Raw genomic sequence first — 24,205 nt, forward strand, 5'->3', positions numbered from 1 at the left:
ACGGATGGTTGTGAGATGCTATATCGATACTGGAAATGAACCAGGTTCCTCTTTAAGAGCATTAAGTGCTCTTAGTCTCTGACTTGTCTCTCCACTGATGGAAAAGGATTTTAGCAACACCACGTAGGTAAATGACTGTTACCCAGTTTTTTTGAATCAGAAACCTTGACATTGTGTTCAATGCCTTCCCCAGGTCTTTGTGTAGAACGTGACGTATTAGGGCCATTAAGTCTGGGGCTATTTTTCCCAGAGCTCCTTCCTCTAAACCATGCCTAAACGTTTCCAGGGTTTTCCCTTACCATGACTTAGCCCATATAGAAATTCAGCAGGTGCCTTCTCAGTATCATCATTCTTGCTGCATCCCTGTCCGTGATTGTATGTCTTAATATCACTAGGAGGAAACCTCGATTATGGTCATTAGGGGAAGCAGGGATTGGGACAGGTGCGGGTCATAGCCCTTCTCTTTACAATGGGAAAGAATTGAATTGGAGCAGAATGACTCTGGTATAGAGGATAGAGATGCTATCGTCAATATTGTTGGCATTGATTTTCCATGTTTGGGAACTTTTTTTCTGGAAAGTGTTCAGTAATAAATATTTTAGGTTTTTCTTTTCTTTTCTCTTCTCTTTTTAGGTTGTATGGTCTCTGTCTTGGTGTTATAGTTAGCTTTGAGTCAACTTTACACAACCTAGAATCACCCAATGTCTACATTGGGTGGCTTATGGACATGTCTGTGGATAATTACCTTAATTACGCGAATTGACATGAGAAGACCCAGCCGCTGTGGGCAGTGGCATTCCCTACGCAGGAGTTCCTGTACTGTATAAGATGAGTGAGATTGGGCTAAAAACAAGCCAACAAAGAAGTGAGCATGGTGCATTAATTTCTCTCTGCCCTTGACTGTGGATGTTCTGTGATCAGATGCTTCAAGGCCACCCTCTTGTGTCTTTCCTGCTGCCTTGGTTTCCCTTCAATGATGGACTGTAGCCTGGAATTGTGGTCTAAAAATAACATTTATTCCCCTAAATAGGTTTTTTTTTTTGGGGGGAGGGGGTGAGGGACAAGAATTTATTCTGGATTCTAGTTCCAGGGTATAGTTCATTATGGCAGAAAATTCAAGGCAGCAGGACCTACGCAGTTTTAGTCATGTATTTTATGATAGCAACAGAAATAAAATGAGGATTCCTGGTATCAGACTCTGCTGTTGTATTCAAAAAGGAGCCAGAAAAAAAATTAATGGTTTCAGCTGCGGTTCAATAAAACTATTTGTAAAAACAGATGTGCCAAGTTTTCCCTCAAACAGTCTTGTAGTACTATCCTGAAGGGAGGTCATCCTTTTTTTTTTTTTTTTTTTCCTGAGACAGGATTTTTCCCATTTCTCTGTGTAGCTTTGGCTGTCCTGGACTCGCTTTGTAGACCAGGCTGGCATCACCAGCAACTAGTTCTAACAAGATGAAAGTGTAAACCCCTTGAGGTGCAAATAGTTAGGCCCTGCCTCTAGACTTCTCTAATCCTAACTCCACCCTACAGAAAAAAACAAAAGCCCAAGATCAGGCCACAGAAATCTCTCCAATCCCAGGCCATCCTGGGCAGTGCCACCCTCGAGAAGCCTCACTTAAAGCCCTATATAACTGCCTCCTGCTCAGTTCTTTGCTACTTCTCATCCAAGCAGAGGCAGCCAGCCTCTTGTGTCTTTCCCAAAATCCTCATGTGTGAGGTTTGCTGTGTGGTGTGACTTTGTGGTATTTCTTGGCTCCCAACTCCCAGAATACCTTTCCCTTCAGAACTGTGACACTTCCACCGGGGAAACCTTCCCTCTCAGAGCTGCAGCACCTCCACTGGGGAGGCCTTTCCCCTCAGAACTGAAACACTTACAGGCAGTTATGGAAAGAGCAAGTGTGGATCACTCAGCCTCCTCTGCTCCTGGATTGACACCTCAGTGGTTCACCTCAGTGTCCTCCCGAGAACTGAGCCAGTGTAAGTGTCATGCTTTTGAATCTCCAGATGGTGAGCTAAATAGCTTTCTCTTCCTCACAACTAGGCTGTCATGTGTTTTGATACAGTGATGAAGAGCCAACTAATATGTGAGGTGTTCCTTTTGTAAAGCCCCAAATTCCTTGAGACCTAGGACAATGTCCTCCTCACATTATTTACTCAAGTCCTGCCACATAAAAAAAGAACTTTCAAAATATCAAATAAGCATTCCATACATAGTTGTTAAGCAAATACATAAGTATAGAAAATCATATTTCTAGATACTTGTTCTTTCAAATCACAAACTCTCAGTCAAGGAACTTCGTTCACGTATGTATACTAAGACTGGTTTGTAGATGTCCACACAATAAAACAAAAATAAAAGTGCTCTGGAGACCTGTTGGTTAAAACGCGTATTACATTCCTACTTGTTTATTAGACTATGATTTATCAAACTGAATCAAACCACAAGATTCAGGGTATAAGCAATGGGTAAGGTATTTCCTCATTTGTCAGGAAAGGGAGATCCTAGAAGGGAAAGCCTAGAAGGAGAAGGTCTTCTTTGGGTTCCAGTGAGAGATGCTGTTTAGATTTGCGTAATTACATAGTGGGTTTCACTTCATTTTTCTTTGAGTGGCTTTTAGATGTCTTCTGGGCTCCCTCTGAGGCATATTGGCAGGATCCATTTCTCTGACAGAAAAAAAACAAACAAACCAGACACAAAGGGGAACATTGAGTGACAGGAAGATGGTCATGCTCAGAGGGCTTAGACATTGTGTGACTATTTGCTTCTGACCAGGGTAGGAGAAACAGAAAGACACTCACCAACGGGCATGGCCAATTCTGCCCAGGTATCTGGACAGTAATAAAATAGCACACACCAAGGCGTATCCCAGTCCACCTGTGAGTAGTCCTATGATCTGGAAGCAGATAAACAGGGAGGACAGGAAAACAAGTTTGTACAACAACAAATCTGATTTTGAACTTCTGTTAATCAGGGACTGTCTCTATGGCTTTGGGAAGTCCCCCATTGTCTCTCAGTCCCACTGGACTGAGTCCTATTTTCCTGTTGGGGAAAGTGTCTCTTGGAATCTTTAAGAGGATCCATTGTGGTTGGAAAAGAGTTTTTTTTTATTTTATCTCACTATCAGCAGTCTTCTAGGGAAGAAGAGTCATTGTTGGGGCAAATGCTTCGGTAGTTGGCTCAGGTGGAGAGGTGTGGTCTGGAGTCAGTGAGGCAGTGAAAGTGGTCTGTGGAGAAGGTGAATAGTGTTTGTACTGTGTACAAGAACATGGAGAAAAGTTAGACAAAAGCAAAAGGAGGAATGAGCATCGTGAGGGAAAAAGATGCCGGTAGAAAAAGCCCCTTGGGGGAGGGGAGACTTCAACCATGGTTAAGGTGCCTCATCTTCAGCGATGGGTAGTTTAATGGTCCTAATGCAAACCTCTACTGTTTCTCTGAGCCTCCAGATAAATCCAGGTCCTGTGACAATTTGCTCAGCCACGACAGTGGGTGATAGCGGAATAGGAGGAGAAAGTGAAGCTTCCCTTTGGCTGATGAAAAAGAATTAGTGAAGTGATTCCTAAACTGAACTAACTCAGCAGAGGAGGAAACCAGAGGAATGTAAGCCTGATACTAGGCAGGTAGGAAGGCAATGAATAGAAGTGACCCTTGAAGCCACAGAAGCCATTGAAGATACGCAGATAGCTGTATGTCATCTTCTGCTGAGACAAATGGCATTAGCAATTCACTGCTAGATAGAGAACTAGAGGAAAAATAAGAAAGCAGATTCAAGGGCAATAATGAAAGACCTCCAAGCTGTTCATAAACTTCCACTGCTATGTTGGAAGTCCACCTGCACTGGCTCACAGTAAGAGCAAAAGATCTGGAGGCTGCTTGTAAAGAATTCAAGGTAAAGATGCACTGATGGCAGAGGCTATAAGGTAAATCGACAATAACTGATGCTGTTCAGTTATTTCCTCCTGTCCCAAAGCTAATGAATCTGAAAGGTAAACTGATTGAAATAAGTAATAATAATTCTGTCTTAAACACAATTCTGAGTTCTAGGCTATTCAATGAAACTTTTAGTTAAAAAAAATAGTAAGGTTATTTACTTTCTCTTTGGTTGGCTTGAAAAGGTGGAGTGTCACTTATGTGCCCAAGGCAAATGGAGTGAAGAAGATACTACAAAGAGACACACTTTCTTTATATCTAAATCTTATGCCAAAGATAAAAGATAAACTTGGTGGTGGTAGCAGGGGGTCAGCCACTGGTTCTTATTATTTGTCCCTCTTCTCTGTGTAGCCCTGGGACAACTCTTTCTCTACATTTTATGATTGTCTCTTTAATTGACCCCTTGAAGACAGCTTAACTTGTTAGAGCTATTTGGTCCTAGGCTTGTGCCCCCAAACTATAACAATGTCACCTGAGAGGAGGCCAAATTTGTACCCCTCAGTATAAAATATAAAGACCAAAGGCCCCAGATACCTGCTCCTGTTGTCCTTGTGTGTCTGTTCTGTACATTATTAAATACATAATATCTCTTTCTCCTTTTCCACAGCCTTCCTCTCAGAGGCTACCAAGATTTCCAGCTTGCCCTTCTTGCCTTTTTTCCCCCCGTTTATAATGTCAGTAAATTTCTCTCAAGCCTCCAGATTTCTCTTCTGAATCGATTTTAAAATTGTGTTTGTGTGTGTGTGTGTGTGTGTGTTTGTGTGTGTGTTCTTGTGTGTGTGGAGAGAGTAGGAATGTGTGGTGTGTGAATATGTTTCTGTGTAGAGGGGCAAACTTTAGGAAAGGGATGGAGAGTGGCAATGCAGAAGAGGAATGGGGATGAGGGAGAGGCTGTGGTTGGTTGTGCAGGTGGAAGGGTTGCAATTATAGGGGACACGAAGAGTTCATGTACAGACACAACTTCTGAAGTGAGACCCAGCTCCCTTTGAGCCATCTGCACCTCTCCCTCAGACCACAACCCAGCTCTATGGACACGGGGAGAGAGCTAGCTGCCTTGCAAAAAACATCATAGTTTCCCATGGGAATCTTTTTTTTTTTTTAAATATTTTATTTATTTTATGTATGAGTGCTCTATCTGCATGTATACCTGCATGCCACAAGAAGGCATCAGATCCCAGTGTAGATGGTTGTAGCTGTGGCAGCCTTTTTGGAGTTAATGGCATCTGAGCAGTGGAATTGGGCCTCTTGGCTCTGGCTATTTTCCAAAGTCCAGTCTCTCATAGACTGACCTTGCTGGTCCTACAGCGGATTGCTCTGACCTTGAGAAACTGCGCAACCATTTTAACCAGACAGCAGGCTCGGTGTCACCTTGAGTGAGCCCTCATATGTTTTGGCTAAGTAAAATTGCCTGCGTGAGAAACTGCTTGTACTTTTTTGCCTACTTGAGTGTTAACCTGACGTCCATTAAATCGACACTTTGATCAGCATGTAGAAGACTTGGTGTCCTTCTCCGTGTCGCTCTGTCTCTCTCTCGCCAGCCTTCTCTCAGGTGATATTCAGGTGTCACTGCTGGTCGGTGACATGTAGCCACCATGTGATTTCTGAGAATTGAACACAGGACCTCTGGAGGAGCAGACAGCACTTTTATCCACTGAGACATCTCTCTAGCTCGTGTGGGAATCTTATTCTGTACAGTAGCTTTATTTTCATAAAAATTTCAAATAAGATGCATACATTCACTCCTTCTAAGGTCAGCAAACTGGACTGAATCCCTCCCAAGGGCAGTCAACCCACAGAGACTTTCCCTTATAAATCAAGAGACACGGGCTGAAGAGATGGCTCAGCAGTTAAGAGCACTGGCTCTTCCAGAGGTCGGGAATTCAATTCCCAGCAACCACATGGTGGCTAATAATCATCTGTAATGGAATCTGATTCCCTCTTCTGGTGTGCATGAAAACAGAGCACTCATCTGCATAAAGTAAATTAATAAATATTAAAAAATATAAATCAAGAGACTTACAGAAGGCATCCTGAAGTTGGCACTCTTCTGATCTCCTGCTTGTCCCTTTTTATGTTAAACTCCTTAAGAGTTTAGGATAAAGCAAGATTTTAAGAAGTTTAGCTGAGTAGGAAGCGATTCCTGAATCGTAGAATACCAAACTGAAAGAGTTAGAAACTGCTGATGTTTTTATATAGTGAACCTGAAGGCAAAATGAAACAACTTGCTCAGCTGCTGTTTTTAGCTAATTATTTTTAGCTACTCTAATTTTAGCTGAGTTTCAGTTTCGTTTTTGTCTAAGAGAAGCATTTAAAGGAAATGACTACAGTTCTGTTGCACTAGCTTTTTCTTATCTGTTTATGCCAGATCAAAGCTACTTACCTCATTGGTTTTTGTTTTTATTGTTACTATTTCGGAACTTTCATTATAAAAGACTATTGGACTTTTTCAGTGGCTTTTTCTACTTTTTTCATTCGTTCATTTATTCACTAATTTACTTTAATTGCAGCTTCCCCTCCCTTCTCTCCTCCACCTCATTGATTTTGTTCACTTGTGAACTATTTAGCCTCTCCTGAGATAGCTCACTGGTTAAAAATACTCCCAGCTAGGACTGACAACTTGATTTTGCTCCCTGGGGTCTGCAGGGTTGGAAGAGCTAGTTTACTCTGAAAAGTGCTCTTTTGACATCTGCGCTTGTGCCTTGGCAAATGTTCCCCTGTTCTCGCAAATTTAGTAAATGAAGTGCCCATATGCACACACAGAGAAAATGCTCAAATAAACATTTATTTATGTATTTATTATTATTTATTTCTCTTTTATGTGTACAAGCATTTGCCTATACGGTGCTCTTGGAGGCCAGAAGAAGGCATTGAATCCTTATGGGACTGGAGTTACAGGCTGTTGGGGGTTCCCATGTAGAAGCAGGGAATCAAACCTGGGACGTCTGAACGAGCTGTCAGTGCTCTTAACCACTAAGTCATCTCTCCAGCCCCAGGTTCTGCTTTGAAGCAACATTTAGAAGCTTTGACTCAGAAGGATAAGCCTACAACGATGACTAAAATAAAAAAGTAGGATCTCATAAACTTATTGAATAGCGCTAGTTATTATAGCTGCTCTGATGTACAAGCTGATGTCACATATCCAGTAACAAAATGACCAATAGATAGAAGACCGAGGTTCCGAATGGCAAGATTGTCCAAATGACAGGTTAGGCAGGAAAAAGCCTGAATATATATATATATATATATATATATATATATATATGTAATATATATATATATATTAGTAAAACAGCTCAGTCTTGGTATCAATCTGTGGTAAAGTACAGAAAAATGGAGTGGTATCAATGAAGTCACATTTAAGCTAAAACATCAGAATATGATAGGCAGGAACTTGTTGGTTCTGATTGTCTTGTATTTTTCTCAGGACCCCAACAGACAAATACTGTGCAAGGTGCTCACACAAATTCTCAAACAGCCACCATATGCACTCAGTAGGCATTTTAAGAGTCAAACAGCTAGATAGCTGTCTTTCCTAGCATCCTCATTCCTTGCCATTCCCTGAAGCATGATTAGATATCATAATAAACCAAAATGTATAAGTGTTTCAACAAAACGTATTATTTATCAGAAATTACTCCAATAGAAAAATGAGCCCATTTCAATAATGACAAGATATATGTTTATTTTATATGGATCAAGGACAAGAAATCATATAAAATATACATTATTTAGGGATTTTTTTTATTGTCTTCCCACTTCAGCCTGGTATCAGTTGCTTTTTACCTCCAGTCAGTGAAGCAGAGAAATGAGTGTTCGAACTCTATTGTTGATGCTCAAAGCATGTACAGGCTAACCCTGAGTTAGTTGATCTTTGAAGTTTGCCTAGCCAAGTCAGGCCAGCAGAGGAAGTATGATGGCACTCTGTTAGTTGTCTTTTTTCTTTTATCCAATATAGGCCCCCAAACCTGGGGGATGACTCCATATTTGTGCTACATTTTCTTCCTCACATGAATCCTTTCTGGAAACACTCTCCCAGGTATTTCTGGAGGAATGCCTACCCACTGGATGATTCTAAATCCTGGTCAAACTGAAAACAAAGATTGACCATCACAGACGCAGCCCTCGTTAGTGTTTTACTGCTGTGAAGAGACACCATGATCAAGGCAACTCTTCTAAAAGAAGGCACTTACTTGGGGCTTGTAAGTCCAGTACCTGGAGGGTCAGTACATGATTATTGGGGTGGAAAACAGTCAGGCTTCTTGCAGTGGACCAGTAGCTTTACATTCTGAGCAGCAGGAAGCAGGCAACAGGCAGGGGGGTGGGGAGGGAGTGAGAAGAAGGGAAGATAGAGAGATAGATAGATAGATAGATAGATAGACAGACAGACAGGCAAGAGGGTGAGGAGGGAGAGAGAAGAAAGGAGGAAGATAGATAGATAGATAGATAGATAGATAGATAGATAGATAGATAGAAGCACCGGTGTGCCCTAAAGCCAGCAGTTTGGTGTGGGCTTTTGAAACTTGAGAGTCCACACCTCCAACAAGGCCACACCTCTTCCAGCAAGGCCAGGTTTTCTAATTCTTCTCAAACAGTTCCACTACTCGGTCCTAGCACTCAAATGAGCCTTTAGGGGCCATTTTTCATTCAAACCACTGCATATGCTCATCGGCAATATTTAGATAGCAATATTTAAATTCTTGTCTATAGATGCGAAAGTTAAGACACAGCCATTTCTTTTGGAAATTAGTTTCCATACTTTTATGAACAAAAGCATGGCACCCTAAGGATTCTGGGAGATTTCTTACTCAAAGCCACAGTACACTCATGACATCTACAGTGTTGGGAAGAACTGTAATGTTGGCCCAAGTCTCTGGGCAAGGTGGAGCCATCTAAGACACAAGACAGGGCACGTGATGACCTGTGTGGCAACTAGCCCCTTCTGGAAAATAGAAATTGCACATTCTGCATGTCTCAAGAATCTGATCCTAACTCAGTGAGAATAGCCTGACCACAGCATCCTGTTTTCCTCCATAGCATTGTCTATTTTTTTTTTAAGTTAAAGAGTAGTACAAACAAAGCATTTCTCATTTTTATTTTCAAAGCAAGAAAAACATGAAGTGCCTTTTTCAGTTAGCTTAAGCAAATACAAGTACAGTGAGAGAATATACATGGTGTTATGACCTACCCTCTTTGGTCATATGAAAAGAGCCAAGAATATTCCCTCCAGGCCTTTGCTTTTATCACGAGATAATGTGGACATGCTAGCCATTCCCTTTATGCCTGCTTTCAAGTGCATTTGTTTATCACAGTTTATATAATTCTTTCTAGAAAGTCAGCTGATGGGAAAAACATTCTGCACTTTGCCCCATCCACAGTTCACAGCTTTCTCAAATTACCACAACTGCATGTCAATTTTTTAAAAAATTATTTACTTATTTTATTCACTTTAGATTCTGGTTGTAGCCCCATCCCTCCTTCCCTCCAAATCTTACACTCCTTCCCTCCCCCCTCGCCTATTTCTCAGAAAAGGGGAGCTCCCTTTCCCATCCACCCCAGCTTATCAAGTTGCATCAGGACTGAGCATGTCCTCTTCTCCTGTGGCCTGGTGAGGCAATCCCACCAGGAGGAAGTGATCAAAAAGCTGGCAAGGGTGAGCTTGCCCAATGACGTCCCTACTTCCCTTAGTAGGGAACCCACATGATGAAGCCTAAGATGTCCATCTGTGTGTCAGCTTCTTGATGTAGCTTTCTTAATATATATCCACCAATGACGGTTTATCTTTGTAGGGCATGTGGATTGTGTGACTGGAGCTAGGGGCTGAGAAGAATCCAGATCCTGAGAAATCTCAACCTTGAGTCTGGTAGGAGTAAGGATTGCCCCTTTCCTATTCTGTGTCTGCATGCCCTGGTGCACGTAGTCTCTTGACCCCCACCTTTTGACCACCCTCGAGGTAGTCACATAGACGGGTGACCAGAACATGTCCAGCTAGCACCTGGAATTCTTCTCTATGCAAGTGAAGCACCCCAGCCAATGATGTATACTCACCCCCAAACCCATACCCAGTTCTCCAAGGTTTATATGGCCTCTATTCCCCCAATAAAGAGAGCTGTGTCACTGGAAGAGCTGTATTGGAGACTCACTGTCAAATCGGGATCTTTCTACTGTTTGTGTTTTCACAGATTTCTTTAAGGGACTTATTAATTTCCTTCTTAAGGACCTCTAGCATATTCATAAAAGCTATCTTATGGTCATTTTCTTGTGTTTCAGTATGTTGCATTACTCAGGGCCTGCTGTGGTAGGATTGCTGGGTTCTAGTGGGACCATACTGCCCCAGCTGTTATTGTGTTTTCATGCTAACATCTAGGCAACTGGGTTTGGGAAGATTGTAATTCTAGATGCTGAGATCTAGTCTTTTCTTTGTGGGTGGACTTTGTTCCTCAGTTTCTTTGCCCTCTTTGGAGGGTGGGATGGCTGTGTGTTCCCTGGTAGGAAATTGTTCGGGGATCCTGATAGATGTGGCCCATTACACTGGGGGTTACAGTAAAATATATTTCTAGGTATTGCAAGCAGATACTTAGGAATGGGTATTAGCTAGGATGGTGGTGCTAATGGGGAACACTGGAGGGAGGAAAGCAGGGTGTTCTACCAGGATCTGCTTAGTCCCCTGGGAATGAGAGCAGAGAATGAGGCCAAAGCAGGTGATCTGCTACAGAGCTGGGGGTGAGACTGGGGACTGGATTTGGAGGAACTGAGGGAGAGGTGAAGAGCTGCAGTCACCCTGCCTGCTTAGCTGGCCACAGTTGCATCTTGTTATCTTAGTGACCAGAGGTCTCCTGAAAATTTCTGCTCAAGAGATCTCCTTTTGTTCTTTTGTTTACAGCAGTTCCTCCTTTCCTTAATGTTCTCCTGCCACCCTCCCACCCAACTTAAGCCATTTTAGAAAAATCTAAACTCTCTTTTGGCAGGGCTGTTTTATACTCTCTTGCACATAGCCCTGCAGTTCACATCTCACGAAAGGTTTGCTCTTTAAGCTCAGTGCTGCTCCAGTGGTCTCGCTCCCTCATAAACTTTACAAGCACAGCATTTAACTGATCATTCTCTCCCTAGAGCCTTTCCAAATGTGAGGTTCCTAATTATAGGGAAGACCCCATCCCCGCCTTAAATGACCCACTGATAATGTTGCTTCCTTAGCAAGCTTGGTTCTTTGTCTTCCTCATTCCAATAAGCTGCATCCATCACTGTGCTCATTCTTTCCCTTCCTAATGCTGTCATGTGTAAGAGGAAACTGCTTACGTGGTATGTCACCTAAGCCACACATTTCTGGAAGTCAAGGGCTGCATCACAACATCCAATAGCCTCCTTTTCTCCTCTGTGAACAGAGCCTCACACGTATCAAGTGCTGGATCCATATTTACTACATGAACGAATGATAACAAATTCAGTGGCTAGATAGTTGTTTTGCTATCTTACAAGTTCATAAGGGGAAAGACAAGTACATGGTGTTTATATTAAAGCATGTACGTGGGGGCTGATGACACTCAGGGCATGAATGCCATCTTAAATTTCCATATCTTAGTGAAGATTGGCAGGGCTGAATGAAAGGCTATTATGATGTTTGGTTTTAAGCAAGTCCTAATATAGGAAAGGCAGTGAGTACTTCTGAGCTCCCCCTATATCCTTGAACAAGCTCACTGGGAGAGCACAGTCTCCTCCAGTCTTTAGGAAGGGAAGAAGCAGGGTGATGTACATCCAGAAGAAAGAGGATTTATTTTGGCATCTAGCTTTGCTTCTTGAAAGGCTAGATTTTAATCCAAGATGGCAGCACCGAGAGGACATTGTCTCTGACAAGCAGGACAGCGGTGACTGCACAGTAACCAACAGACTGAACTCTGGGCCCGAAAACAGCAGTGATTGTGTTTCCCAGGTGAGAGGAAACCCACGGTATGGGAAGCAATCTGGTTCAGGTCGCCCAGCTAAAACCCGGAAGAGTTCCTGGGTCCTGGCAGACACTCGGTCACCAGCCTAGAGCCACATGCCTGCCTGCTCTGATCACCATCTCAGGCTGTACCGTGGGGCCCACAACACCAGAGACTGGGATTTCCAGTCAAGAAAACCCCACGGTGAAGGAAGCCATTGGGACCGACCTCAGGTCACTCAGACAATCCCTGAAAAAGGACCAGGGGTCCAGTGGGTGTTCAACTGCCAGCCCAGAGACCTTCCTGCATGCACGACTCACCATCTCAAACAGAACTGTGGGACCCAGGTCACCAGAGAAACCCAACAGTGGGGGAAACAGCAGGTCTGATCTCAGGGCACTCAGCAGAAATCCCCCTTCCCTGGCCCCGAAAAGTTCTTGGGAAAAGTTCCTGGGTTTCTACAGGTACCCAGCCACCAGTCAGTTTGAAGCAACTTGCCTGCACCTGCGTGCTTTACTCACCATGCAAGGCTGAACTGTGGACCCCCAAACACCACAGACTGGGATGCCCTGTCAAGAGGAAACCCCACGGTGGGGGAAACATCAGGTCCAACCTTAGGACAACCAGCTCTGGAAAAGTTTCTGAGCTCCCATAGGCTTTAGACTCTAGCCTCCTGCTGTATACAGGACTGCTGTGCTCACCTCCCACCAATTACCACTTGGGTACTGGGGCACAGAGCTCCAACCTCAGACCTACAGAAGCCTGGGATCCAGGGGTTCAGCCCCAGACACTGAACCAAGGCACAACTTGTCTCCCTAGCTAACTGACCAAACTGCGGGGTTCCCTGCCACTTCAAGAGGGCTGCACCTAGCAAACACAGTGTAGGAGCAGCAGCAGCAGCCCACCAAATTCAGAGCAAGTAACCCAGTGGCAGGCAGCTGTCTCCAGGACTTCTCCTGGTGAGAGGAAAGCCCCACTGACTACGAACGACCACAGTTACAACACAAGTTCATCAAGTTCATATGCCTGAGGTGAGCTGTGGCAATTGCTGAGAAGCACCAGCCATTCAGTGACCATACCCAAAAAGGTGAGGAAGCCTCCTTCAGGAACAACCATCTTCCTGCCAAGGGGATTCTCCCCACCCCAGGATTCCAGGAGGTACCAGAAACTAACAGCCAACACCTGAGACAGCCAGATTGGTAGAGGCCAGTGTAAAAGCACAACCAAGAAAAGCCAAAGAAATATGGCATCTCCAGAACCCAATTATCCAGGGGCAAGCAGCCTTGAACATCCTATCATAAGGAAAATTCAGGAAGATGACCTTACATCTATGCTTATGAAGAGGTTAATGGAAGAAATAAATAAAATGTGTAAAGAATTAGAGGAATGTAAAGTCAAACAGATTATGGCCATCCATAAAAAAATACAGGAAGATGCAGCCAAACAGTTTGTGGCCTTTAGAGAGGAAATAATTAAGTCACTGAAAGAAATGAAAGAAACAGAGGAATGTTCAAACAAACAGGTGAAGGAATTGAAGGAAAAATAGGAAAATACAGTCAGACAGGTGAAGGAAATCAACAAAACAGTTCAAGATCTGAAGATAGAATTGGAAAAATTAAAGAAAATACAAAAAGAGGGAATCATAGAGAGGAAGAACTTAAGGAAGAAAACAGGAACTACAGAGATAAGTGTAACCAACAGAATGCAAGAGATGGAAGAAAGACTCTCAGGTGTGCAAGATACAATGGAAGAAATCGATGTATCTGTCAAAGAAAATGTTAAATCTAAAAAATTCCTAGCACAAACCTTCCAAGAAATCCAAGACAACATGAAAAGACAAAACCTAAGAATAATAGGACTAGGTGAAAAAGAAGAATCACGTTGCCAAGGCCCAGAAAATATTTTCAACAAAATCATAGAAGAAAATTTCCCCAACTTAAAGGAGAGGCCTATAAGCATACAAGAAGCCTACAGAACACCTAATAAATTAGACCACATAATCCTCCTGCCACATAATAATCAAAACAGTAAGTATCCTTCTGCCAAATAATAATCCTGCCACATAATAATCAAAACAGTAAGTATACAGAACAAAGAAAAAATACTAAAAGCTGCAAGGGAGAAAGGCCAAGTAACATATAATGGCAAACCCATCAGAATCACACCTGACTTCTCAACAGAGACTACGAAAGCCAGAAGGGCCTGGACAGATATCATGCAGACTGTAAGGGAACACAGATGTCAGCCCAGACTAATATACCCAGCAAAACTCTCAGTTGTCATAAATGGAGAAAACAAGATATTCAACGACAAAAACAAATTTAAGCAATACCTACCCACAAATCCAGTATTGCAGAAGAAACTAGAAGGAGAAATATAACCCAGGACATTAACTACAGTCAGGAAACCACAGGAAATAAATAACCCCACTATAGCAAAACTAAAAGTAGCCAAGCACACAAACACACTACCACAGCCACCAGCAAAATCAAAGGATCTAATAGTCACTGGTCATTAATCTTTCTCAACATCAATGGATTCAACTCTCCAAAAAAAGGCACAGATTAACAGAATGGATGGTAAACAAGACCCAATAATCTGTTGTATACAAAAATCACACCTAAATCACAAAGATAGACATTACCTGAGAGTAAAGGTCTAGAAGATGGTTTTCCAAGCAAATGGACCCAAGAAGCAAGCAGGAGTAGCCATTCTAATATCTAATAACATAGATTTTCAACCAAAATTGATCAAAAGGGATATAGAAGTTCACTTTATACTCATCAAAGGAAACTTCCACCAAGAAGATATCACAATTCTGAACATCTATGACCCAAATACATTTGTAAAAGAAACATTAATAAAACTTAAACAAGACATAGATCCCCACACATTAATAGTGGGAGACTTCAACCTCATTCTCAACAAAGGACAATTCAACAAAACAGAAATTAAACAAAGAAACAATGACTCTAACAGAAGCCATGAGTCAAATGGACCTAACAGACATCTACAGAACCTTTCACCCAAACACAAAAGAATTTACCTTCTTCTCAGCACCATATGGAACCTTCTCCAAAATAGACCATATAGCTGGTCACAAAGCAAGCCTCAATAGATACAAGAAAATTGAAATAATCCCTTGTATCTTATCTGACCACCATGGACTAAAGCTGGACCTCAACAACAACAACAAAATAGCAAAAAGCCTACACACACATTGGAAACTGAACAACTCGCTACTCAATGACAGCTGGGTCAGGGAAGAAATAAAGTAAGAAATTAAAGAGTTGCTAGAATTCAATGAAAATGAAGGCACAGCATACCCAAACTTATGGGACACAATGAAAGCAGTGCTAAGAGGAAAGTTCATAGCACTAAGTTCCTTCAAGAAGAAATTTGAAAAATCTCATTCAAGTAACTTAACGGATCACCTGAAAGCTCTAAATAAATAAATAAATAAATAAATAAATAAATAAATAAAAAAAGAAGCAGAGACACTCAAGAGGAATAGATGATTGGAACTAATCAAACTCAGGGCTGAAATCAATAAATTAGAAACAAATAAAATAATTCAAAGAATCAATGGAACCAAGAGGTGGTTCTTTGAGAAAAATCAACAAGATAGACAAACTCTTAGCCAAACTAACTAAAAGGCAGAGAGAAACTGTCCAAATCAACACAATCAGAAATGAAAAAGGGGACATAACAACAGACACTGAGGAAATAAATTTTCTGAATCAGTTCCCCTTACCAAAACTGAATTAAGACTAGGTAAATGAATAATACTATATCCCCTAAGGAAATAGAAGCTGTCATCAAAAGTCTCCCATCCAAAAAAAGCTCAGGGCCAGATGATTTCAGCGCAAAATTCTACCAGACCTCAAAGAAGAGCTAACACCAATACTCTTCAAACTATTCCACAAAGTAGAAACAGAAGGAACATTACCAAACTCATTCTATGAAGCCACAGTCACCTTGATTCCTAAACCTCACAAAGACACAACAAAGAAAGAGAATTTCAGGCCAATCTTCCTTATGAACGTTGATGCAAAAATACTCAACAAAATACTCGCAAACTGAATTCAAGAACACATCACAGATATCATCCACTATGACCAAATAGGCTTCATCCCAGGTATGCAGGGGTGGTTCAATATACAGAAATCCATCAATGTAATCCACCATATAAACAAACTGAAAGAAAAAAAAACCCACATGATCATCTCCTTAGATGAAAAAGCATTTGACAAAATCCAGCACCTATTCATGTTTAAAGTTCTGGAGAGATCAGGGATACAAGGCACTTACCTAAACATAGTAATAGCAATATACAGCAAGCCTCTAGCCAACATCAAACTAAATGGATAGAAACCTAAATCAATCCCACTGAAATCAGGGACAAGGCAAGGCTGCCCACTCTCTCCATATCTCTTCAACATAGTTCTTGAAGTCCTTGCTAGAGCAATAAGACAAATAAAGGAGATCAAGGGGATTCAGTTTGGAAAGAAAGAAGTCAAAGTATCACTATTTGGAGATCATATGGTAGTATACATGAGTGACCCCAAAAATTCTACCAGGGAACTCCTACAGTTGATGAACACCTTCAGCAAAGTGGCTGGATACAAAATTAACTCAAAAAAATCAGTAGCCCTCCTGTATACAAAAGACAAAAGGGCTGAGAAAGAAATTAGGGAAACAACACCCTTCACAATAGCCACAAAGGACACAAAGTACATTGGTGTGACGCTAACCAAGCAAGTCAAAGACTTGTATGAAAAAAACTTCAAGTCTCTGAAGAAAGAATTAGAAGAAGATATCAGAAGATGGAAAGATCTCCCATAGTCAGGGAGGATTCACATAGTAAATATGGCCATTTTACCAAAAGCAATCTACAGATTCAATTCCCATCAGGTTACCAAGACAATTCTTTACAGAACTTGAAAGAAAAATTCTCAACTTCATATGGAATAACAAGAAACCCAAAATTGCTAAAACAATCCTCTACAATGAGAGATCTTCTGGAGGTATCTCCATCCCTGATTTTAAGCTGTACTATAGAGCAACAGTAATAAAAACTGCATGGTACTGGCGTAGGAACAGGCTGGTGGATCAACGGAATCAAATAGAAGACCCAGAAATAAACCCACACACCTATGGACACCTGATCTTTGACAAAGATGCCAAAACCATACAATGGAAAAAAGATAGCATCTTCAACAAATGGTGCTGGGCTAACTGGATGTCCACATGTAGAAAAATACAAATAGATCCATACTTATCACCCTTCACAAAACTAAAGTCCAAGTGGATCAAAGACCTCAACATAAAACCAAACAACTAAACCTGTTAGAAGAAAAAGTGGAGAAGTGCTTAGAATTGGCACAGGAGACAACTTCCTGAACAGAACACCAACAGCACAGGCTCTAAGAGCAACAATCAATAAATGGGACCTCATGAAACTGAAGTTTCTGTAAAGCAAAGAACACTGTCGTCAGAACAAAATGACAGAGGGATAATATCCAGAATATATAAAAAACTCAAGAAGTTAAACAACAACAAATCAAGTTATCCAATTAAAAATGGGGTACAGAGCTAAATAGAATTTTCAACAGAGGAATATTGAATGGCAGAGAAACACTTAAATGCTCAACATTCTTAATCATCAGGGAAATGCATATCAAAAAGACCCTGGGATTTTACCTTACACCCATCAGAATGATTAAGATCAAAAACTCAAGTGACAACACATGCTGGAGAGAATGTGGAGAAAGGGGAATCCTCCTTCAGTGCCAGTGGGAATGTAAACTTGTAAAACCACTTTGGAAATCAATCTGGTGCTTTCTCAGACAATTAGGAATAGTGCTTCCTCAAGATCCAGCTATACCTAGGCATATACCCAAAAGATTCTCAAGTATACAACAAGGGCATTTGCTCATCCATGTTCGTAGCAGCTTTATTCATAATAGCCAGAATCAGGAAACAACCCAGATGTCCCTCAACTGAGGATTGGATACAGAAACTGTGGTACATTTACACAATGGAATACTACTCAGCAATTAAAAACAAGGAAATCATGAAATTTGCAGGCAAATGGTGAGAACTAGAAAAGATCATCCTGAGTGAGGTATCCCAGATGGAAGGGGAGGAGGTCCTCCACTATCAGTGGACAGGGAAAGGACATGGGAGGAGATGAAGGAGGGAGGGTGGGATTAGGAGGGAATGAGGGAGTGGTCCACAGCTGGGTTCCAAATGGAATAAATTATAATTACAAAAAGAAAAAAAAGAAAAAGAAAAAGAAAGAAAGCCTGGATCTTTCTGGAATGACCAGTTGGCTGGCTTTGTCCACTTGAGTTGTTCAGTGTTCTTGCCATGACGTCTTGGGACTGGAAGTTATGTACCTAGGAACACAGGTACAGTGAGTCTTAGTGACAAAGAGCCAAGAAGGATTTGCAAACTGTAAGATTCAAAGGTTGTGTGATTCCTCCTGCCTCTGGGCAGGGGGCTGGAAACAAGAAGTCTCTTCTGCAGACCCACCCTCTCAGGGGGCGTTTTTCCATCCAGCAGAGAACCCTAGGACTTACATATGTGGTTTTATGGCAGAGTGCAAATGAAATTGTATTCTCAGAAGACCTTTGTGCAAGGCAACTTTGCACCAGGCAGACGATGAGCAGCCCACCAATGGCAATCATCTCCGTGATCTGGAAGCAGAGTGAGTGGAGAGGACATGAATGCTGATCCCAAGTGTCTGAGCTTGAACTGTGGATTTGCAATGGGCCACTTCTATGGCTTTGCGAACTCCCGCATTCTCTCTTAGGTCTGTAGGTAAAAGGTCTCTCTGGGTCTTTGAGAGGCTCCAGGGTAGATGAAAAAAAAATTGTTACTTATAGTCAGTGCCTCTGTAATGAAGGGAAAGCATTACTGAGGCAAGCACCTTGGCAGGTTGCCCAGGTAGAGAGAGGAAGCCCTGAGGGTGTAGTCTTGGGGGGGGGAGAGGGAGAGGGAGAGAGAAGAGAGGAGGCTAAGAGCCTGTTACTATCCTGAAAAAGATTGCCCGCAGTCCAACAACTTGTGAAGACTGCCTTGCAGAAGGGATTGGAGCAGAGACAGCAATGATGGGTAGGGTCACAATTTGATTCTAAAAATGCTTAGCAATGCATACCTCTGGCTCTCTCTTTAAACCAAATCTTCATGTTGGGAAGGGAGAAATAAACCTGGGTGGGGCCAAATCACTGGACCCATTCGCTCTGCTTTTCAGTTAGGTTACAACGAATACATCTTTTCTAACTTCCACTATTACTTATTTGTTTAATTGGTCTATCGAGGACTGGTAGCTGCACCTGGATTGTTAGAGCCTAAACATTGATCCTGACAACCTTAGTCACAGTCTGGAGTGAAACAGAGAGGCTTCTCTGGGTAAGAGTGAGTGGGATGTGAGGCTGTGGACAAGCAGACAGAAAAATGAGATGGTTAAAGGTGCCATGAGCAACCTGGGGGAAACAATGCTAACATGGAGAGAGCAAGGCCTGTGCCAAATGTCTTCTGCGGGAGAGGAAGATTCCAGCTATATACAGGATGCCTTTCTGGTCCGAATACACACCTCTGCCATAGCTCTGGACATCTAGAGAAAGCTAGATCATTACAAAGTCTGCTGGGCTAGGACAGACATTTTAAAAGGGGGAGGAACTGAGGCCTCTCTTTGGATTGAGAAAAGGGTCAGTGTAGTCATTCCCAAGGAGCACAGATTTAGGAGGAGCCAGGAGGAACTAGGTTTAAATCCTTTGCTCAGTTCTCTCCAGAAATGGGCATGTGTGTGGATCTCCCACAGCACTTGTGAGATCAGGTCCTATATACACCAACCTAATGCTGTGTCCTCCCTGCATCCCAGGCTTGGACTCAGACAGGAGATACCCACCCCGAAAGAACTCCATTTCCCTGGAAAAACAGATTCAGAAATAATAACAAACTTTGTATAAGCTTTTCAAAATGTAAGGTGACATTCACTCTCCCCAGTAAGCTGTGCTGGGCCAGCTCACCCACTGTAGAGTTCCCATTATAGACCAAGAGGTTCTTACCACAGACATCTTGCAGATTGTTGGCCAGAATGTTGCTAGTCCTTAGGCTTTTTATAGTTGAGAATGTCAGTTTCACTTTCTGTATGAACTGCTTTGGAACAATTACTTGCTAAGCAGGAATGGACAAAAACAAAGAAACAAACAAAAAATCCCAATGCAAGTTAGTTGGCCTATCCTACAAGCAAACAGAAAAATCCCCAAACACACCCTCAAGCAGCTTTTTCCAACTTGGGAAATTCCTTGCTTGAAGAACAGTACAGTACTGCCTGAGACAAGTGCTTCATCTTGGGCTATGGAAATAAGCAGACATGATATTTCAATGCCTTAAAGCAAATGCTGATTTATTGGAAAAGTGATGTGAGTGCATGGGCCAATGGATGTTCCTTAGGGCTTTCTAGGGTGTGGCTTCAGGTTGTATAAGGTTTTACTCAGGTGTGCATCACCTGCGCTTTTGTTGTGGGTTGTAGGCTAAAGAGTCAGCCAATGTAAGCACAGGAAGGCACAGTGTTTAGACATGCAGGAATCAGAGTAACACTGAGACATACTGGATGCTTCCAGAAGTCAGAGGAGAGGAGAAGCCTGGAGGAGACTCTCCTCAGAATCTTCAGAAGGACCCAGCCTTGCTAGCACCCTGAGCCCAGACTTCCTGCCTCCAGAACCAAGGGACAATACATTTAATACACCTAGCTTGTTTGTGTCGCTCTGCTATCATGGCCCTAGTTGGCTCAAAGAGTGTCTATGAAAATTCTTGTCATTTAGCGACAGGGAAGCCGTCATTGCTGGCACATCCAGTTGACTTGTTAGATTGGGATTGATGGGGTCTGTTGACCCTCCCAGGATTTTTCAGGTTCCTAACTACCTGCAGATGTTATCAGCACGCCAACTTTGATGTGGGGAATTTTGCAGCTTGTCTCAGGTTTTTACCTCCCTAGGGGTATGGAGGAGAAACCCCGGACCACAGCCTCCTGTTCTAGGAATCCCTGAAACACCCTGCTCTGTCTTTTTTTTTTTTTTTTTTTAATTTTTTAATTTTTTTATTTTTCAATGCAGTTTATTCAGGGACCTTGAACAATCATCTGACCCTGGGGAAAGCCAGCCCACAGCTTAAATAGCCTCTGGGTAGCCAATCCCAGCGTGCCACGTGGGCAATGCAGATAGGTCCACATACATGGAAGCAAGCCAGATCCTCAGCCTTAGCCAAATGTGGAATTGTTTGTGATAGAGAGCACTCACCATCGGGAAGGTGGAAGGTGGAGACCAGTCAATCTTTAAGGCATAGCATTCCACAGCTCTCTACAGTTCCCCCTTTTTGTTTTAGACGCATCATGCAAGAGTAGAGGTCTGATCTCTGATATTAGAAATAAATTGGGACTTTGTACCGATGTTCATTTAGGTGTCATCCACCCAAAGAGCATCAGACCCGTCCGATACCTTTTTCTCAGAGGCGGGACCTGGGGTATCAACCCGCATGCAATCAGACATGCTCTTCTCTGGGTCCAAAGCGGCTGACCCTGAGTGCAGTGCTTAGCGGAATTCATTTTCCTAGTGGCTAATCAAGGCGCTGGGGCCACCATGACAAGAGCAGATTTGCATACTATTTGTCCCTGCTTCTTTGAACTCACTAGCATGAGGAAATTATTAAAGTCGAGTGGTCTTTTGTTTCCACTAGAACTAGGATAGCTTTCTCTGTTCTTATAAAAATATCTTTATTCCCAATGTCCTGGGCTGTGCAAGTGTGTCTCAAATAGTTATTCTGTTTTTTATTTATTCACAGATGAATTTTTTAGTAATTAGAAATTGATATCTCTATTTTTTTTTATTTGACTTTGGAGATTTCCTTCATGATTTTTCTAAAATTTTACCCAGCAAAGCATAGCTGTTCACAGGGTGTGGTGATTTGGATAAGAATGACCTCCATAGGCTTGTAAATTTGAATGCTTTGTCCCTTGTTTGTGGAGATGTTTGGGAAGGATTAGGAGGTATGTCCTTGTTAGAGGAGGCGGGTCCCTGTCTAAGGGCTACCCAGCCTCTGTGTTTGGCCCTCCTGGCAGTCTCAGGGATGTGCTCCCTCTCATAGCATGGGTCTCCAGCTGGAACAGTCAATGGTTGACTACTGCCTTTTTTTTTTTTTTTTTTTTTTTTTGTATTACCTTTATTCCAGCACAAGGAGGACAAAATTCTTGCCTGGTTATAGGAGGTGGCTGGTTTAGGCTCCATAGCCACCATTACTAGGAGTCTTAGCCAGGGTCATTCTCATATATTCCTGGGAGTTTTCATTGCACTAGGTTTATAGCTGTCCCCGAGATGCTCTCCAGTTCTGGGTGTCTCTCCAGTACTCTCTCTCTCCATCCTCCTCTGACCTGATCCCTCCTGTTCTTGTGCCATCCACCCCACAACATCTATTCTATTTCCCCTTCCTAGGGAGATCCATGTGTGCCCCTTTGATCCATGTATGCTCCTGTTACTTAGCCTCTCTGGGTCTGTGGATTGCAGCATGATTATCCTTTACTTTACAGCTAGTATTCCCTTACAAGTGAGTACATACCATATTTGTTGTTCTGGGTCTGGGTTATTTCACTCAGAATGATTTTTTTCTAGTTGCATCCATTTGCCTGAACATTTCATGATACTATTTTTTTTAACAGCTGAGTAATACTTCATTGTGTAAATGAAGTATTATCTATTCTTGAGTTGAGGGACATCTAGGTTGTTTCAGTTTCTGGATATCACGAATAAAGCTGCTACACGCATATGAGTACTGGGTCTTGAGGTAGATCAATTTCCAATTTTCTGAGAAACTGCCGTACTCATTTCCATTTTGGCTATATAAGTTCATATACCCATGCATGGCAGGTACTTGGTGACTGTGTAAGGGTGAGCAGATGACTGAATCAGGTGCGATTTACGTAGGAGCTGCTGAGTCTGACAGGAGGACCATGACTTCACACTGCGCAGGTGGAAGGAGGATGGAGGAGTTTTAGAAGGAAGACCTGTTCTTTGCATGCTGGAGACTCTCACAGGGCCTTGAGATAGGGATAACACAGCACATTCTAACTCTAGGCATTCCGGGCACCTTTGAGCTTGGAGGAAATCAATTAAAGACTGTGAGAAGCTTCCAGGGATTTCATTTGTTGATGTTTACCACTTGATAAATGAAAATGTAATGCCAGGTTCACAGGACCCTCAGAGACCACCAGGAAACCACTTGATGCAATAGCAAGAGAGCTTTATTACGAGAGCAATCGAACTCTGGGCCCAAGTCTCACTGACGCAGCAGTAGAGAAGTGGGACCCTGAGCCCTGAGTGAGCAGTTTTTAAAGGGAAAGTCTGGTGATCAGGGGTTTTCCATGACAGAAAGCGGGGGGGGGGAGGGGCACATGTTTTTATGACAGCAAACAGGGGAGGCATGTGCCTTGATGTAAAAGTTAGAGGGGCGAGGTGTCTTTCTCTAAGGCACAGTTGCCTAAGGCATATGCCTCTCTGAGGCACATAATCGCAATTGCCTAAGGCCCATGATTACAATTGCTAGTCTTCTAAACTATATCTGAAACATTGGGGAGAATTTTCACACCCGATCCCCAACCGATTCTCATTGATTATTGCCAGGGAGATTGTCTCTATTTTCTATGAAGCATTTATTCTGTAATATTTCCTGGAAGCTGTTGCTAGGAGAGTTAACTTTGTTTTCTGCCAAGTGTACATTCTGTGATATTTCCTGGTACCTGAATTCAGCTCCCAGCCAAGACGGCTCTTTGTTTTAAAAATGGAGTTACACTCTGGCTAACCATACCCAGGCTAACTTAAACTCTTCAAAAGCAGAGACGTCTAAGAGGTATTTGTTGGTTGTTAAATTTAAACTGTACATTTCATGTCAGCACAGATAAGTGTCTTTAATGTAAAATAACTATTTTCCAAAATAAAAATTTACTAAGAAGAGAATAGTTTTTTTTTTTTTTTTTTTTTTTTTTTTTAGCAATTGTGGGAGAGGAGAAATATCTTTGCATCTTTCAACACTAGGTTCATGAGTGAAGCCTCTGAACAAAAGAACAAGAGAAAAGCATATGCGTGTATTCACTATGATTTTTCCCTTGACTTTTGTAGGAAGTCAAAGACAATACGATGTGAGTAAATGTGGGTGATTCTGTGGTTGGTTTATTATAAATGTGGATAGTCATGAACTGGATTTAAAAACGTGATGATCTGGAAGCTGGAGAGATGGCTCAGTGGATAAGAGCGTTGGCTGCTCTTCCACAGGACCCAGGTTCAATTCCCAGTGTCCACTTGGT

At 42.3% G+C, this 24,205-nt stretch overlaps 2 long non-coding RNA genes across 2 annotated transcripts; both read right to left on the reverse strand.

The window, feature by feature from the left end:
• Window positions 1-2,374: 2,374 nt before the first annotated feature.
• Window positions 2,375-6,197, reverse strand: LOC110548105 (uncharacterized). The gene is made up of 3 exons (XR_002476375.2): window positions 5,949-6,197; window positions 2,800-2,894; window positions 2,375-2,664 (listed from the first exon to the last, which is right to left on the reverse strand). It is a non-coding gene; the product is annotated as an uncharacterized LOC110548105 (long non-coding RNA).
• Window positions 6,198-17,819: 11,622 nt separating this feature from the next.
• Window positions 17,820-19,975, reverse strand: LOC132656863 (uncharacterized). The gene is made up of 3 exons (XR_009594646.1): window positions 19,920-19,975; window positions 18,429-18,545; window positions 17,820-18,245 (listed from the first exon to the last, which is right to left on the reverse strand). It is a non-coding gene; the product is annotated as an uncharacterized LOC132656863 (long non-coding RNA).
• Between the last annotated feature and the right edge of the window lie 4,230 nt (window positions 19,976-24,205).

The sequence above is a fragment of the Meriones unguiculatus genome, chromosome 1, assembly GCF_030254825.1.
Source record: "Meriones unguiculatus strain TT.TT164.6M chromosome 1, Bangor_MerUng_6.1, whole genome shotgun sequence".
NCBI classification, from domain to species: Eukaryota; Metazoa; Chordata; class Mammalia; order Rodentia; family Muridae; genus Meriones; species Meriones unguiculatus.